The sequence below is a fragment of the Pseudophryne corroboree genome, chromosome 1 (assembly GCF_028390025.1).
Source record: "Pseudophryne corroboree isolate aPseCor3 chromosome 1, aPseCor3.hap2, whole genome shotgun sequence".
NCBI classification, from domain to species: Eukaryota; Metazoa; Chordata; class Amphibia; order Anura; family Myobatrachidae; genus Pseudophryne; species Pseudophryne corroboree.
Window position 1 is genome coordinate 119,682,244 of NC_086444.1, and position 17,546 is coordinate 119,699,789.

Below are 17,546 nucleotides of genomic sequence, written 5' to 3' on the forward strand. Positions count from 1 at the left end.
AACCCAAACGGTGTTGAAACCTTTGGAACAGGGCAGGTCAGTGACGAAGTCCATGGAAATGTGAGTCCAGGGTCTCACAGGGATAGGCAGAGGACGAAGTAACCCTGCAGGAGGCAAACGAGGAGATTTGTGTTGTGTACATTGGGGACAGGAATTAACGCAATCTTGTACATCCTTCCTCATGGTGTTCCACCAGTAAGATCTTTGCAGAAACTTGTACATCTTCTGAGCGCCGGGATGACCGGAAAACTTGGAGTTATGGACCCACAGTAGTATCCTTGAGCGGAATCTAGCTGGTACGGACATTCTTCCAGGAGGAGGAGCTGGAGTAGTTAAAGCAACAGAGACAGAAACTGGATTCAGAATTAAACCCCGCTCCGGAGGTTCATCCTCGTCAGAGGAAACTTGTGAACGAGAAAGTGCATCTGCTTTAATATTGAGACTCCCGGCCCGGTACTTGATAATGAACGAGAATCGGGAAAAGAAAAGTGCCCATCTTGCCTGGCGAGGATTCAAGCACTGTGCGGATTTGATGTACAGCAAATTCTTGTGATCTGTGTAGATAGTAAACACGTGTTTAGCCCCTTCCAGAAGATATCTCCATTCTTCCAAGGCAGACTTGATTGCCAAGAGTTCCTGGTCTCCAATAGTGTAGTTCCGTTCGGCCGGAGAGAACTTACGAGAATGGAAGCCACACGGATGTAGTTTCTTATCAGAGGAATACTGGGAGAGAACAGCCCCAACTCCGACTGAAGACGCATCAACTTCTAAGAAGAAGGGTTCATCGAAATCTGGTTGTTTGAGAACTGGAGCCGTCATGAAGGCTAATTTTAAACGAGAAAAAGCTAAAATGGCTTCCGGGGACCACAGACTAGGATTGGAACCCTTCCTCGTCAGGGCAGTAATGGGCGCAACAATGGTGGAGAAACCCTTAATGAATTTCCTGTAGTAGTTCGCAAAGCCCAGGAATCTTTGTATTGCTTTCAGGGAAAGAGGTTGAGTCCAGTCACGAATGGCAGATAACTTTTCCGGATCCATGCGAAGCTCCGTCCCCGAGATGACATAACCGAGGAACGGAATAGATGTTACTTCAAAGGTACACTTGGAGAGCTTGGCGTAGAGATGATTCTCTCGTAAACGGTGTAGTACTTCTTTGACTTGTAACCTGTGTTCGACAAGATTCTTGGAAAAAATCAATATGTCGTCCAAATATACCACAACGCTCTGATACAGCATATCACGAAAGATTTCATTGACGAATCCCTGGAAAACCGCGGGAGCATTACTAAGACCAAATGGCATCACCAAGTATTCGTAATGCCCATCTCGGGTATTAAAGGCAGTCTTCCATTCATCCCCCTCTCGGATGCGTATAAGATTATAAGCTCCTCTCAAGTCGAGTTTGGAAAAAATGCGGGCCCCACGAACCCTATCAAATAACTCTGTGATTAGTGGCAAAGGGTACTTATTCTTAATAGTAATGTCATTTAGGCCGCGGTAGTCGATGCATGGTCTCAACCCTCCGTCTTTTTTCTTCACAAAAAAGAAGCCTGCACCAGCAGGGGAGGAAGAGGGGCGAATGAATCCTTTGAGCAGATTGGACTTAATATACTCCGACATGGCTTGGGTCTCAGGAAGAGACAGAGGATATGTGCGACCACGGGGTGGCGTCTTCCCTGGGACAAGGTCAATAGAGCAGTCCCAAGGCCTGTGAGGTGGTAATAGGTCCGCAGCTTGTTCCGAAAACACGTCCTTGTACCCTTGATATGCCTCCGGAATGTGCTCTTCATCCGTCTTGGAAGTGACACGGAGCGGACAGACAGGAGTAAGACAATTAGTGTGACAAAAGGAACTCCAGGACAGAATTTGTGACGACTTCCAGTCGATGTGGGGATTATGACTTTTTAGCCAAGGTATTCCAAGAACCAGATCATGGGACATTTCTGGGATTACCAAGAGTTCCAAATCTTCCTGATGTAGAGCCCCGACCTGCAGCTTAACTGGCCCCGTGCGCCACCTTATAAGACCTTTGGCAATTCTAGTCCCATTGATAGCCGTCAGTGAGATTGGCCGCTCGATAGGCCGTAACTTCAAACCCAAACTTTGGGCACAGATGGAAGAAACGAAGTTCCCCGCAGCTCCGGAGTCCAATAGGGCTTCACAAGACTTGGAGACTGAGTTGGAGACTAGAGTTACTGGAAGCAAACAGTCCGAAGTTGGAGAAGCTTTTGTCGCAACTCCCAGCTTGACTCCTCCGGAACAAGCTAGGACTGCCCGTTTCCCGGACGGACTTTACAAGATTTAAGAAAATGATCTGCGGCTCCACAGTAAAGGCAGAGTTTACCCTCACGACGACGCTGTCGTTCTTCTGGAGACAGTCGGGAGCGGTTAATTTGCATGGGCTCATCTGAGCTAGGTGAGGCCACCGGCCTAGGAGTAGGATTCCGGAGCCTGGGACGATCTGAATGGCTACGTTCTCTTCCACGCTCTTGCATCCGAAGATCCACCTTGACGCACAGAGAAATCAAATCTTCTAATGGATCCGGCAGATCTCTAGTAACCAGCTCATCTTTCAGCCGGTCGGAAAGACCGTTCCAGAAGGCAGCTCTCAGGGCGTCATTATTCCAGCGTAGTTCGGAAGCAATGGTCTGGAAATGAACCACATACTGGCCCACGGAACGGGCGCCTTGCCGAACATGGAGCAAATCGGAAGAAGCCGTGGTCATTCTGCCGGGTTCGTCGAAAATCCTTCGAAAGGACGAGATGAAGTTGGTATAGTTGGAAACCATGGGATCGGACCGTTCCCATAGTGGAGACACCCAATCCAAAGCAGAACCTTCCAATAAAGAAATGATATATGCTACCTTGGACCGGTCTGTAGGAAAGTTGTGTGCAAGTAGCTCGAAATGTACCTCGCATTGGTTCAAGAAACCGCGGCAATTTTTGGGATTCCCATTATAGCGGGACGGAGTAGGCAACTGAAGACGTGGAGTGATACCAGCCGATGGTTGAACATTACTGGCAACGACAACTGGTGCGACCACTGGAGCAGGAGCCGGAATTACTGAGGCCAGAGACGCCTGGATCTGATCCAGACGTCCGGACAACTGCTGGAGGTACTGCATCACCTGGCCTTGCGCCGCCTCCTGACTTTGTACTCGGGAAGCCAGGTTCTGGATGGCACTCGAGTCCGTGTTCCGAATCCCCGAGTCCATTAGGCCTGAGTATACTATCACTGACCTGGTTTGGGAGTGTTGTGGACTCGGGGCTTCTTCCGATGACCGGGAAGAGGAACCGCCACTGGGTCGCAGTAGGGATGGCCGGATGTAGGTCTTCCTCATGCAGGACTACGTCGGCAGGCGGGAGGCACAGAGGAGTTCTTGACGGTCTCCTGTAAGACAAGACTCGTAGAAATACTGAAGGCTGGGGTACTGAGATATTAGAGGTACCGTGATGTCGGAGGCTCCGCGGTATTGGGGTTCTGAGGTGCTGGAAGTACAGGGCGTGCTAGGAGGCCCCTGGAGGTACGGAGATGCTTGGAGGCACGAGGTGCTTGGAGGCACGGAGGTGCTTGGAGGCACGGAGGTGCTTGGAGGCACGGAGGTGCTTGGAGGCACGAGGTGCTTGGAGGCACGGGGTGCTTGGAGGCACGGAGGTGCTTGGAGGCACGGAGGTGCTTGGAGGCACGGAGGTGCTTGGAGGCACGGAGGTGCTTGGAGGCACGGGATGCTTGGAGGCACAGGATGCTTGGAGGCACGGAGGTGCTTGGAGGCACGGGATGCTTGGAGGCACAGGATGCTTGGAGGCACAGGACGAGGGAGCTCTGGAATCACAGCTTCCGAAGGAGAAACGAAGATACTCAGGCACCGGATCTCTGCCTGGTATCCGCTTTTAAACTCCCCGCCCCAGCCTGATTGACGGAGCAGGCAGGTGACGTCAGACCTGCTCCGCCTGCTTGCCCTCACTTGCGATGGCGGCGTCCCTGCTTCCGGGAAGCCGCCGGGGAGCAGCGCCGACCCGCCACTGAATCCGGAGACCGCCAGGGGGAACGAGGCGCCGGGCAGACCAGACCACCCGTAGGGACAAGCGCGGCCGCCGCGGCCGCTGCAGGTTTGTAACAGACACAATATCAAAAGATTTTTCTGCAGTAATAAATCATGTCAGTGTTAGAGATGAGCGGGTTCGGTTTCTCTGAATCCGAACCCGCCAGAACTTCATGTTTTTTTTCACGGGTCCGAGCGACTCGGATCTTCCCGCCTTGCTCGGTTAACCCGAGCGCGCCCGAACGTCATCATGACGCTGTCGGATTCTCGCGAGGCTCGGATTCTATCGCGAGACTCGGATTCTATATAAGGAGCCGCGCGTCGCCGCCATTTTCACACGTGCATTGAGATTGATAGGGAGAGGACGTGGCTGGCGTCCTCTCCATTTAGATTATAAGAGACTGAGAGAGATTTACTGGAGCTGACTAGGAGGAGTACTGTTACTGTAGAAGTGTAGAGACTGAGTGGAGAGAGTTTACTAGTGAGGACAGTGCAGTTTACTTTATATTTATAATCCGTTCTCTGCCTGAAAAAAGCGATACACAGCACACAGTGACTCAGTCACATACCATATCTGTGTGCACTGCTCAGGCTCAGGCCAGTGTGCTGCATCATCTATTATCTATATATAATATTATATATATCTGTCTGACTGCTCAGCTCACACAGCTTATAATTGTGGGGGAGACTGGGGAGCACTACTGCAGTGCCAGTTATAGGTTATAGCAGGAGCCAGGAGTACATAATATATTATATAGTGAGTGACCACCAGACACACAGTGCAGTTTATTTAATATATCCGTTCTCTGCCTGAAAAAAGCGATACACACAGTGACTCAGTCAGTCACATACCATATCTGTGTGCACTGCTCAGGCTCAGGCCAGTGTGCTGCATCATCTATTATCTATATATAATATTATATATATCTGTCTGACTGCTCAGCTCACACAGCTTATAATTGTGGGGGAGACTGGGGAGCACTACTGCAGTGCCAGTTATAGGTTATAGCAGGAGCCAGGAGTACATAATATATTATATAGTGAGTGACCACCAGACACACAGTGCAGTTTATTTAATATATCCGTTCTCTGCCTGAAAAAAGCGATACACACAGTGACTCAGTCAGTCACATACCATATCTGTGTGCACTGCTCAGGCTCAGGCCAGTGTGCTGCATCATCTATTATCTATATATAATATTATATATATCTGTCTGACTGCTCAGCTCACACAGCTTATAATTGTGGGGGAGACTGGGGAGCACTACTGCAGTGCCAGTTATAGGTTATAGCAGGAGCCAGGAGTACATAATATATTATATAGTGAGTGACCACCAGACACACAGTGCAGTTTATTTAATATATCCGTTCTCTGCCTGAAAAAAGCGATACACACAGTGACTCAGTCAGTCACATACCATATCTGTGTGCACTGCTCAGGCTCAGGCCAGTGTGCTGCATCATCTATTATCTATATATAATATTATATATATCTGTCTGACTGCTCAGCTCACACAGCTTATAATTGTGGGGGAGACTGGGGAGCACTACTGCAGTGCCAGTTATAGGTTATAGCAGGAGCCAGGAGTACATAATATATTATATAGTGAGTGACCACCAGACACACAGTGCAGTTTATTTAATATATCCGTTCTCTGCCTGAAAAAAGCGATACACACAGTGACTCAGTCAGTCACATACCATATCTGTGTGCACTGCTCAGGCTCAGGCCAGTGTGCTGCATCATCTATTATCTATATATAATATTATATATATCTGTCTGACTGCTCAGCTCACACAGCTTATAATTGTGGGGGAGACTGGGGAGCACTACTGCAGTGCCAGTTATAGGTTATAGCAGGAGCCAGGAGTACATAATATATTATATAGTGAGTGACCACCAGACACACAGTGCAGTTTATTTAATATATCCGTTCTCTGCCTGAAAAAAGCGATACACACAGTGACTCAGTCAGTCACATACCATATCTGTGTGCACTGCTCAGGCTCAGGCCAGTGTGCTGCATCATCTATTATCTATATATAATATTATATATATCTGTCTGACTGCTCAGCTCACACAGCTTATAATTGTGGGGGAGACTGGGGAGCACTACTGCAGTGCCAGTTATAGGTTATAGCAGGAGCCAGGAGTACATATTATATTAAAATTAAACAGTACACACTTTTGCTGCAGGAGTGCCACTGCCAGTGTGACTGACCAGTGACCTGACCACACTGACCACCAGTATAGTTAGTAGTATACTTATATTGTGATTGCCTGAAAAAGTTAAACACTCGTCGTGTGACTTCACTTGTGTGTTTTTTTTTTTTTTATTCTATAAAAATAAAACTCATTCTGCTGACAGACAGTGTCCAGCAGGTCCGTCATTATATAATATATAATATATACCTGTCCGGCTGCAGTAGTGATATATATATATTTTTTATATCATTTATCATCCAGTCGCAGCAGACACAGTACGGTAGTTCACGGCTGTGGCTACCTCTGTGTCTCTGCACTCGGCAGGCAGTCCGTCCATAATTGTAATACCACCTAACCGTGGATTTTTTTCATTCTAATTTATACATACATAGTTACATAGACATCTTCTCTTTATCAACCAGTCTATATTAGCTGCAGACACAGTACAGTACGGTAGTTCACGGCTGTGGCTACCTCTGTGTCTGCACTCGGCAGGCAGTCCGTCCATAATTGTATACCACCTAACCGTGGTTTTTTTTCATTCTTCTTTATACATACATAGTTACATAGACATCTTCTCTTTATCAACCAGTCTATATTAGCTGCAGACACAGTACAGTACGGTAGTTCACGGCTGTGGCTACCTCTATGTCTGCACTCGGCAGGCAGTCCGTCCATAATTGTATACCACCTAACCGTGGATTTTTTTCAGTCTTCTTTATACATACATAGTTACATAGACATCTTCTCTTTATCAACCAGTCTATATTAGCTGCAGACACAGTACAGTACGGTAGTTCACGGCTGTGGCTACCTCTGTGTCTGCAGTCGGCAGGCAGTCCATAATTGTATACTAGTATCCATCTCCATTGTTTACCTGAGGTGCCTTTTAGTTGTGCCTATTAAAATATGGAGAACAAAAATGTTGAGGTTCCAAAATTAGGGAAAGATCAAGATCCACTTCCACCTCGTGCTGAAGCTGCTGCCACTAGTCATGGCCGAGACGATGAAATGCCAGCAACGTCGTCTGCCAAGGCCGATGCCCAATGTCATAGTACAGAGCATGTCAAATCCAAAACACCAAATATCAGAAAAAAAAGGACTCCAAAACCTAAAATAAAATTGTCGGAGGAGAAGCGTAAACTTGCCAATATGCCATTTACCACACGGAGTGGCAAGGAACGGCTGAGGCCCTGGCCTATGTTCATGGCTAGTGGTTCAGCTTCACATGAGGATGGAAGCACTCAGCCTCTCGCTAGAAAAATGAAAAGACTCAAGCTGGCAAAAGCAGCACAGCAAAGAACTGTGCATTCTTCGAAATCCCAAATCCACAAGGAGAGTCCAATTGTGTCGGTTGCGATGCCTGACCTTCCCAACACTGGACGTGAAGAGCATGCGCCTTCCACCATTTGCACGCCCCCTGCAAGTGCTGGAAGGAGCACCCGCAGTCCAGTTCCTGATAGTCAGATTGAAGATGTCAGTGTTGAAGTACACCAGGATGAGGAGGATATGGGTGTTGCTGGCGCTGGGGAGGAAATTGACCAGGAGGATTCTGATGGTGAGGTGGTTTGTTTAAGTCAGGCACCCGGGGAGACACCTGTTGTCCGTGGGAGGAATATGGCCGTTGACATGCCAGGTGAAAATACCAAAAAAATCAGCTCTTCGGTGTGGAGGTATTTCACCAGAAATGCGGACAACAGGTGTCAAGCCGTGTGTTCCCTTTGTCAAGCTGTAATAAGTAGGGGTAAGGACGTTAACCACCTCGGAACATCCTCCCTTATACGTCACCTGCAGCGCATTCATAATAAGTCAGTGACAAGTTCAAAAACTTTGGGTGACAGCGGAAGCAGTCCACTGACCAGTAAATCCCTTCCTCTTGTAACCAAGCTCACGCAAACCACCCCACCAACTCCCTCAGTGTCAATTTCCTCCTTCCCCAGGAATGCCAATAGTCCTGCAGGCCATGTCACTGGCAATTCTGACGAGTCCTCTCCTGCCTGGGATTCCTCCGATGCATCCTTGCGTGTAACGCCTACTGCTGCTGGCGCTGCTGTTGTTGCCGCTGGGAGTCGATGGTCATCCCAGAGGGGAAGTCGTAAGCCCACTTGTACTACTTCCAGTAAGCAATTGACTGTTCAACAGTCCTTTGCGAGGAAGATGAAATATCACAGCAGTCATCCTACTGCAAAGCGGATAACTGAGGCCTTGACAACTATGTTGGTGTTAGACGTGCGTCCGGTATCCGCCGTTAGTTCACAGGGAACTAGACAATTTATTGAGGCAGTGTGCCCCCGTTACCAAATACCATCTAGGTTCCACTTCTCTAGGCAGGCGATACCGAGAATGTACACGGACGTCAGAAAAAGACTCACCAGTGTCCTAAAAAATGCAGTTGTACCCAATGTCCACTTAACCACGGACATGTGGACAAGTGGAGCAGGGCAGGGTCAGGACTATATGACTGTGACAGCCCACTGGGTAGATGTATGGACTCCCGCCGCAAGAACAGCAGCGGCGGCACCAGTAGCAGCATCTCGCAAACGCCAACTCTTTCCTAGGCAGGCTACGCTTTGTATCACCGCTTTCCAGAATACGCACACAGCTGAAAACCTCTTACGGCAACTGAGGAAGATCATCGCGGAATGGCTTACCCCAATTGGACTCTCCTGTGGATTTGTGGCATCGGACAACGCCAGCAATATTGTGTGTGCATTAAATATGGGCAAATTCCAGCACGTCCCATGTTTTGCACATACCTTGAATTTGGTGGTGCAGAATTTTTTAAAAAACGACAGGGGCGTGCAAGAGATGCTGTCGGTGGCCAGAAAAATTGCGGGACACTTTCGGCGTACAGGCACCACGTACAGAAGACTGGAGCACCACCAAAAACTACTGAACCTGCCCTGCCATCATCTGAAGCAAGAAGTGGTAACGAGGTGGAATTCAACCCTCTATATGCTTCAGAGGTTGGAGGAGCAGCAAAAGGCCATTCAAGCCTATACAATTGAGCACGATATAGGAGGTGGAATGCACCTGTCTCAAGTGCAGTGGAGAATGATTTCAACGTTGTGCAAGGTTCTGATGCCCTTTGAACTTGCCACACGTGAAGTCAGTTCAGACACTGCCAGCCTGAGTCAGGTCATTCCCCTCATCAGGCTTTTGCAGAAGAAGCTGGAGGCATTGAAGAAGGAGCTAAAAGGGAGCGATTCCGCTAGGCATGTGGGACTTGTGGATGCAGCCCTTAATTCGCTTAACAAGGATTCACGGGTGGTCAATCTGTTGAAATCAGAGCACTACATTTTGGCCACCGTGCTCGATCCTAGATTTAAAGCCTACCTTGGATCTCTCTTTCCGGCAGACACAAGTCTGCTGGGGTGCAAAGACCTGCTGGTGAGAAAATTGTCAAGTCAAGCGGAACGCGACCTGTCAACATCTCCTCCTTCACATTCTCCCGCAACTGGGGGTGCGAGGAAAAGGCTCAGAATTCCGAGCCCACCCGCTGGCGGTGATGCAGGGCAGTCTGGAGCGACTGCTGATGCTGACATCTGGTCCGGACTGAAGGACCTGACAACGATTACGGACATGTCGTCTACTGTCACTGCATATGATTCTCTCAACATTGATAGAATGGTGGAGGATTATATGAGTGACCGCATCCAAGTAGGCACGTCACACAGTCCGTACTTATACTGGCAGGAAAAAGAGGCAATTTGGAGGCCCTTGCACAAACTGGCTTTATTCTACCTAAGTTGCCCTCCCACAAGTGTGTACTCCGAAAGAGTGTTTAGTGCCGCCGCTCACCTTGTCAGCAATCGGCGTACGAGGTTACATCCAGAAAATGTGGAGAAGATGATGTTCATTAAAATGAATTATAATCAATTCCTCCGCGGAGACAGTGGCGTAACTAGAAATTTTTCTCCCCCAAGCCAAAAAATTCTTTGGCGCCCCCCCCCCCCCCCCCACCCGCCGCATAATTGGGAGCAAGAAAGGGATAAATATGCGCGCGCCGAAGGCGCGCGCTGCAAAAAAATGGGCGTGGTTTTGTTGGAATGGGCGTGGTTTCTCATAAAGGGGCGTGGTATTGCAGGAAAAGACTACCTTATACCCCAGTTTTGCAACCTGCACGCCCAGACGTTAGCCACCACAGGAAAGAAAAATAATCCTGATTCATGCCCCTTACATTATTTGTCATTTTCCTCCTTATAGTAATGCCCAGTATACATTATGCCACATACTGCAATGGCCCTTAGACATTATGCCACACACCGTAATGCCTGTGACACATTATGCCACACACCATAATGCCCCCGACACATTATGCCACACACCGTAATGCCTGTGACACATTATGCCACACACCGTAATGCCTGTGACACATTATGCCACACACCGTAATGCCCCCGACACATTATGACAGGAATCGCAATGCCCGTTATACATTATGCTACACACTGCAATGCCCCTGATACATTATAGCACATACAATGCCTGTGACACATTGACACACACCGCAATGACCTTGAGACATTATACCACAATGCCCGTGATATAGTATACCATACACCGTAATGCCTGTGACACATACCGCAAAGCCCTGCCCGTTATACCCTATGCCACACACCGCAATGCCCGTTATGTATTATGCCACACTGCAATGACCCTGAGACATTATACCACATACCACAATGCCCGTGATATAGTATACCACACACCGTAATGCCTGACACATTATGACACACACCGCAATGTCCGTGATACATTATGCCACACACTGCAATGACCCTGAGACATTATACCACATATCACAATGCCCGCGATATAGTATACCATACACCGTAATGCCTGTGACACATTATGACACACACCGCAATGTCCGTGATACATTATGCCACACACCGTAATGCCCATTACACATTAAGTCCTACAGTAAGGCTTCTAATTACTTTTCAATTACCTTCTCGTTGTCAGGGGTTTCATGCACTGGGTGTCATGCTCGTTGCCAGGTGTTTCATGCACTGGGTGTCATGCTCGTTGTCAGGTGTTTCATGCACTGGGTGTCATGCTCGTTGCTAGGAGGTAGTCCTTGTTGCTAGGGCTGTGCTCCCAGTGCCACATATGACCCCAGTGCCAGATATTCCCCCACGGTGCCAGGTACTCACATGCCCCCGGTGCCAAATATAGCCCCCCCCATGTGCCAGGTACACATATACCCCCCCCCAGTGCCACATATGCCCCCAGTGCCAGATATTCCCCCCCAGTGCCACATATGCCCCCAGTGCCAGATATTCCCCCCCGTGCCAGATATGCCGCCAGTGCCATATATTTCCCCCCAGTGCCACATAAGCCCCCAGTGCCAGATATTCCCCCAGTGCCAGATATCCCCCCTAGTGCCAGACATCCCCCCCCAGTGCCAGACATCCCCCCCCAGTGCCATATATGCCCCAGTGCCAGACATCCCCCCCCCCAGTGCCAGATATCCCCCCCAGTGCCAGACATCCCCCCCCCAGTGCCATATATGCCCCAGTGCCAGACATCCCCCCCAGTGCCATATATGCCCCAGTGCCAGACATCCCCCCCAGTGCCAGACATCCCCCCCAGTGCCAGATATCCCCCCCCCAGTGCCATATATGCACCAGTGCCAGATATCCCCCCTAGTGCCAGACATCTCCCCCCCAGTGCCATATATGCCCCAGTGCCAGACATCCCCCCCCTGTGCCAGGTATCCCCCCCAGTGCCAGACATCCCCCCCCCAGTGCCATATATGCCCCAGTGCCAGATATCCCCTAGTGCCAGACATCTCCCCCCCAGTGCCATATATGCCCCAGTGCCAGACATCCCCCCCAGTGCCAGACATCCCCCCCCAGTGCCATATAAGCACCAGTGCCAGATATCCCCCCTAGTGCCAGACATCTCCCCCCCAGTGCCATATATGCCCCAGTGCCAGACATCCCCCCCCCCAGTGCCAGATATCCCCCCCAGTGCCAGACATCCCCCCCCAGTGCCATATATGCCCCAGTGCCAGATATCCCCCCTAGTGCCAGACATCCCCCCCCCAGTGCCATATATGCCCCAGTGCCAGACATCCCCCCCAGTGCCGCCGTCGCCGCCGCTTATTGGAGGGACACGGAGGGCACAGATCGCCTCTCCTGTGTCCCTCCTGCTGCATCATCTCCGGCGGCCGCGGGTCTAATAGGGGGAAGTGCCGTCCGTGAGCCAATTAGAGCTCACAGACGGCACTTCCCCCTATTAGACCCGCGGCCGCCGGAGATGATGCAGGAGGGACACAGGAGAGGCACACGCTGCGCCGTCCGTGTCCCTCCAACAAGCGGCGGCGGGAAGGAGAAAGCAGACTGACATGCGGGCGCTCGTCCGCATGTCAGTCTGCTGTAATCAGTGGCGCCCCCGCAGCCCCTCGCCCCCAAGCCACCGCGAGGACTGCGGGGGCAGTAGTTACGCCACTGCGCGGAGACATTGACCAGCAGCAATTACCTCCACAAAGTACACAGGGAGCTGAGATGGTGGATTCCAGTGGGGACGAATTGATAATCTGTGAGGAGGGGGATGTACACGGTGATATATCGGAGGGTGAAGATGAGGTGGACATCTTGCCTCTGTAGAGCCAGTTTGTGCAAGGAGAGATTAATTGCTTCTTTTTTGGGGGGGGTCCAAACCAACCCGTCATATCAGTCACAGTCGTGTGGCAGACCCTGTCACTGAAATGATGGGTTGGTTAAAGTGTGCATGTCCTGTTTTGTTTATACAACATAAGGGTGGGTGGGAGGGCCCAAGGACAATTCCATCTTGCACCTCTTTTTTCTTTTCTTTTTCTTTGCATCATGTGCTGATTGGGGAGGGTTTTTTGGAAGGGACATCCTGTGTGACACTGCAGTGCCACTCCTAGATGGGCCCGGTGTTTGTGTCGGCCACTAGGGTCGCTAATCTTACTCACACAGTCAGCTACCTCATTGCGCCTCTTTTTTTCTTTGCGTCATGTGCTGTTTGGGGAGGGTTTTTTGGAAGGGACATCCTGCGTGACACTGCAGTGCCACTCCTAGATGGGCCCGGTGTTTGTGTCGGCCACTAGGGTCGCTAATCTTACTCACACAGCTACCTCATTGCGCCTCTTTTTTTCTTTGCGTCATGTGCTGTTTGGGGAGGGTTTTTTGGAAGGGCCATCCTGCGTGACACTGCAGTGCCACTCCTAGATGGGCCCGGTGTTTGTGTCGGCCACTAGGGTCGCTAATCTTACTCACACAGCTACCTCATTGCGCCTCTTTTTTTCTTTGCGTCATGTGCTGTTTGGGGAGGGTTTTTTGGAAGGGACATCCTGCGTGACACTGCAGTGCCACTCCTAGATGGGCCCGGTGTTTGTGTCGGCCACTAGGGTCGCTTATCTTACTCACACAGCGACCTCGGTGCAAATTTTAGGACTAAAAACTAATATTGTGAGGTGTGAGGTATTCAGAATAGACTGAAAATGAGTGTAAATTATGGTTTTTGAGGTTAATAATACTTTGGGATCAAAATGACCCCCAAATTCTATGATTTAAGCTGTTTTTTAGTGTTTTTTGAAAAAAACACCCGAATCCAAAACACACCCGAATCCGACAAAAAAAATTCGGTGAGGTTTTGCCAAAACGCGTTCGAACCCAAAACACGGCCGCGGAACCGAACCCAAAACCAAAACACAAAACCCGAAAAATTTCAGGCGCTCATCTCTAGTCAGTGTATTAAATGAATTTCTGTATTCTAGAAGAGAAAGCTAAAATAACCCAATACACATAATAATTGAAGGTGTTACTGCACAGAAAAATATTAAGAACTATTACCTGAAAAAAAAAACACTGACGGCTTAAAGGGTTTTGTGCACAAAGGAGAAAGATTACTGGGATGAGTCTTCAGAAGGGAGTGAAAGACACTCACAGGACTATCAATACAGTGGTAAAATGACAATAGAATCAATCCAATAATAAGTGAAATTCTATGGCTCTGCTAAATATACACAGAAACATGAGAATACCTTTTGTATTTAACTCAGTTACAGATTGAAAAAAACTATTGTCATGTTTGTGTGTATACACTTAGTGCCAAAGTATGTCACTAATTATCGTTGTATATCAATCTAATGAAAAAAACAAAAAAGAAATGAAACTGAAATAACGCTCAACTTCCTTAGAGAAAAGACCTATAAATGAATCTGACCTGGAACCCAAACTTCAGCTTATTTCACAATGCCTTCAAACCATCAAGGCTAAGTGGATTTTTTTTTTTTAAATAAATGTTAGTGTCCCACTGTATCTATGAGAAAGAATTACAATACAATTCCCCCTATGGGCATAATGCGGAGTTGGATATGTTGGTGGAGCGAATCTTACATGCTGAAGCATACACAGGGTCTTATAGGCCCTACACACTTGGCGATATTCTGAAAGATATGAACGATCTCGTTCATAAATGAACGAGAACTTGTTCATATCTTTCAGTGTGGAGACTTAAGCGATGAACGATGCGCGTCCCCGCGCTCGTTCATCGCTGGTCTCCCGTCGGCTGTGCATGCAGGCCAATATGGACGATCTCGTCCATATTTGCCTGCACTTCAATGCAGCCGGGTGACGGGGGGAGTGAAGAAACTTCACTCCCCCCGTCACTGCCCCCCCGCCGCCGGGTCGCTCGTCGGCCGTATCGGCCGTCGGGCACCTCGGCGGCACATTGCCAAGTGAGTAGGGCCCTTTACACATCTCATTTGCATCTCCACTATTGAGTAACTCTGCAAAACTTGGATCATGCCCAAATCTGCATCCGTATGCGCTATAGCAGAGTTTCCCAAACTCCACCACTGCAGTCTCGGTACAATTATCTATGTGGTGTACACATTTTGCACAGAAGGTCGGCATTTTCTCCATTTTATTCCTTCAGTACATTACAACATGCCAAGGTAGTAAATGGGATCTATGATTGGTCTAAAATTACAGCACTGTCTGCCACAAACAGACCTCCATATTCCTGTGCATTTGGGACCAAACCAAAGCAATATAGAGCAAGGGGGGTATTCAACATGCTGCCCTCCAGCTGCTGTGGGACTACACATCCCAGCATGGCCTTCCACCATCTTAGCATGCTTTAACAGTAAAACAGTGGGAGGGCATGCTGGGATGTGTAGTTCCACAGCAGGTGGAGGGCTGCATGTTGAATTCCTCTGATGTATTGCTTTGGGTGAGAACTATGGTTATTCAAATCCCTAAATAGGGACATGTGTGCACATAGCAGCCAACACCGCTGTCTGCACCCTGTAAGATTGCTACATCTGAACAACTCGATCTACTCAACTTGACCCACTCATGCTAGACTCTAGAGCAGGGCTGGCCAAACCGGTCCTCGAGATCTACCAACAGTACATGTTTTCCAGGCCTCCTGGAGATCTGTAGAATTGTCAGTTAGGAATGAAAGCAGCACATCTTAATTAGTAATGACTACACCTGTGCACCAGTTAGGTGGTCTGGAAAATGTGAACTGTTGGTAGATCTCGAGGACTGGTTTGGCCAGCTCTGCTCTAGAGCAGTGGTTCTCAATCTCGGTCCTCAGGACCCCACGCGGTGCATGTTTTGCAGGTAACCCAGCAAGTGCACAGGTGTATTAATTACTCACGGACACATTTTAAAAGGTCAACAGGTGGAGCTAATTATGTCACTTGTGATTCTGTGAGGAGATCTGCAAAACATGCACCGTGTGGGGTCCTGAGGACCGAGTTTGAGAACCTGTGCTCTAGAGTAAGGCAGCCACTGTATAGCTTGAATAAGGTTAATCAAGTAAATAAAGACATAAGAGCCAAATAATGCCCTAGACACATACTGGCAGTGATATGGACATAGTGAGACAAATGCTTCACATGGGTTGGGCATGTTATGCCAGCTGTCAGGATCACAGCAGCAGAATGCCGGTGTGGGGTGAGCGCAACAATGCCCCTTGCAAGCTTGGTGGCTCGCTGCGCTCACCACAGGTTCTGTTCCCCACTCTATGGGTGTCATGGACACCCACGAGTGGGAATAGACCCTTTTGGTTTGCATTCTGACTGGCGGCATTTTTAGCGTTCCGAGTGCCGGTAACATAACTGCATCCCTTTTACATGTACAGTCCTAAAATTAAATGGTTCCTCAAGATTAATTATATAAAGACTGACTAGACCAGTGGTTCTCAAACTGTGGGCCGTGGTACCATGGGGTGCATCGGGACACTTACTTACCAGTGCTGGTGTCTGTCAATCATAAAATATGTGAACAAACAGAAGCAAATCTTCCCTCACCACACAATTAAACCTGAGGATAACATAGAAACACAATTTACTTAATTTAATATATTTTCTTTAATTTCCCAATAATAAACTTTTGGCCTAGGGGTGCCGTCGAAAATATGTAGTTATGGTAGACTCACCGTCGATAACTCTTTTTCTCCTAAGTCCACAGTATCCACAGGATATACATTGGGATATAAGGTAGTCACAGCAGATTGGCACTAATAGATCAAAGCTTTTGGCCTCCCAGAATGGGCCAGTCTCCTATAACCCTGCCTCCTGGTTCAGGCAATTCAGTTAGTTTCCAAAGCTCAAGGCAGGAGCATCATAGAGAGCTCTAATTAGTCGAGAAGAACATACATGCACACTTCCATACAAGAAGGAAGAGGTTAGTAAGTGTAAGGATCCTCAAATCAAGTGCGTCAAGGTGGGATCCCTGCGGATACTGTGTCTTAGGAGAAATATACCGCTTTCACATCGCTAACCCGGTAAAGAACCGGCTTTTGAACACGCTTCCGACCCGGGTCTGAACACGCTATACCCCTTTCACATTGCAGTTTGGAGCCGTGTTATTACCGGGTTATTCCCGGGTTGGTGCCTTTCACACTGAACCCGGTTCACCCTTTGAAAACATTTGTGATGTCATTATAAATGGACTTTTCTGTCTCCTATTGATGAGGTTTGAAAGGTATTACAAGGAGGGGCTGGGGAGTGCAGGGAGACAACCTATCACCTCCTTTTTAAGATTACCGGGTTGAATATAGCGGGTCTGAGGCTTTCACACTGCCAAATGAACCAGTTCTGAACCGTGTAGGATCCTTCTTTTTACACGGGTTAAAATAACGGGTTGTTTGACACGGTAAATTCATAATGGCGCTTTCACACTGCACCTCAAACCGGGTTGACACGGCTCAAACTCGGCAATATACCGGGTTATTTTTGCGATGTGAAAGGGGTAATAGAGTGATCAACGGTAAGTCTACCATGACTACATGTTTCTCCTGCAGGG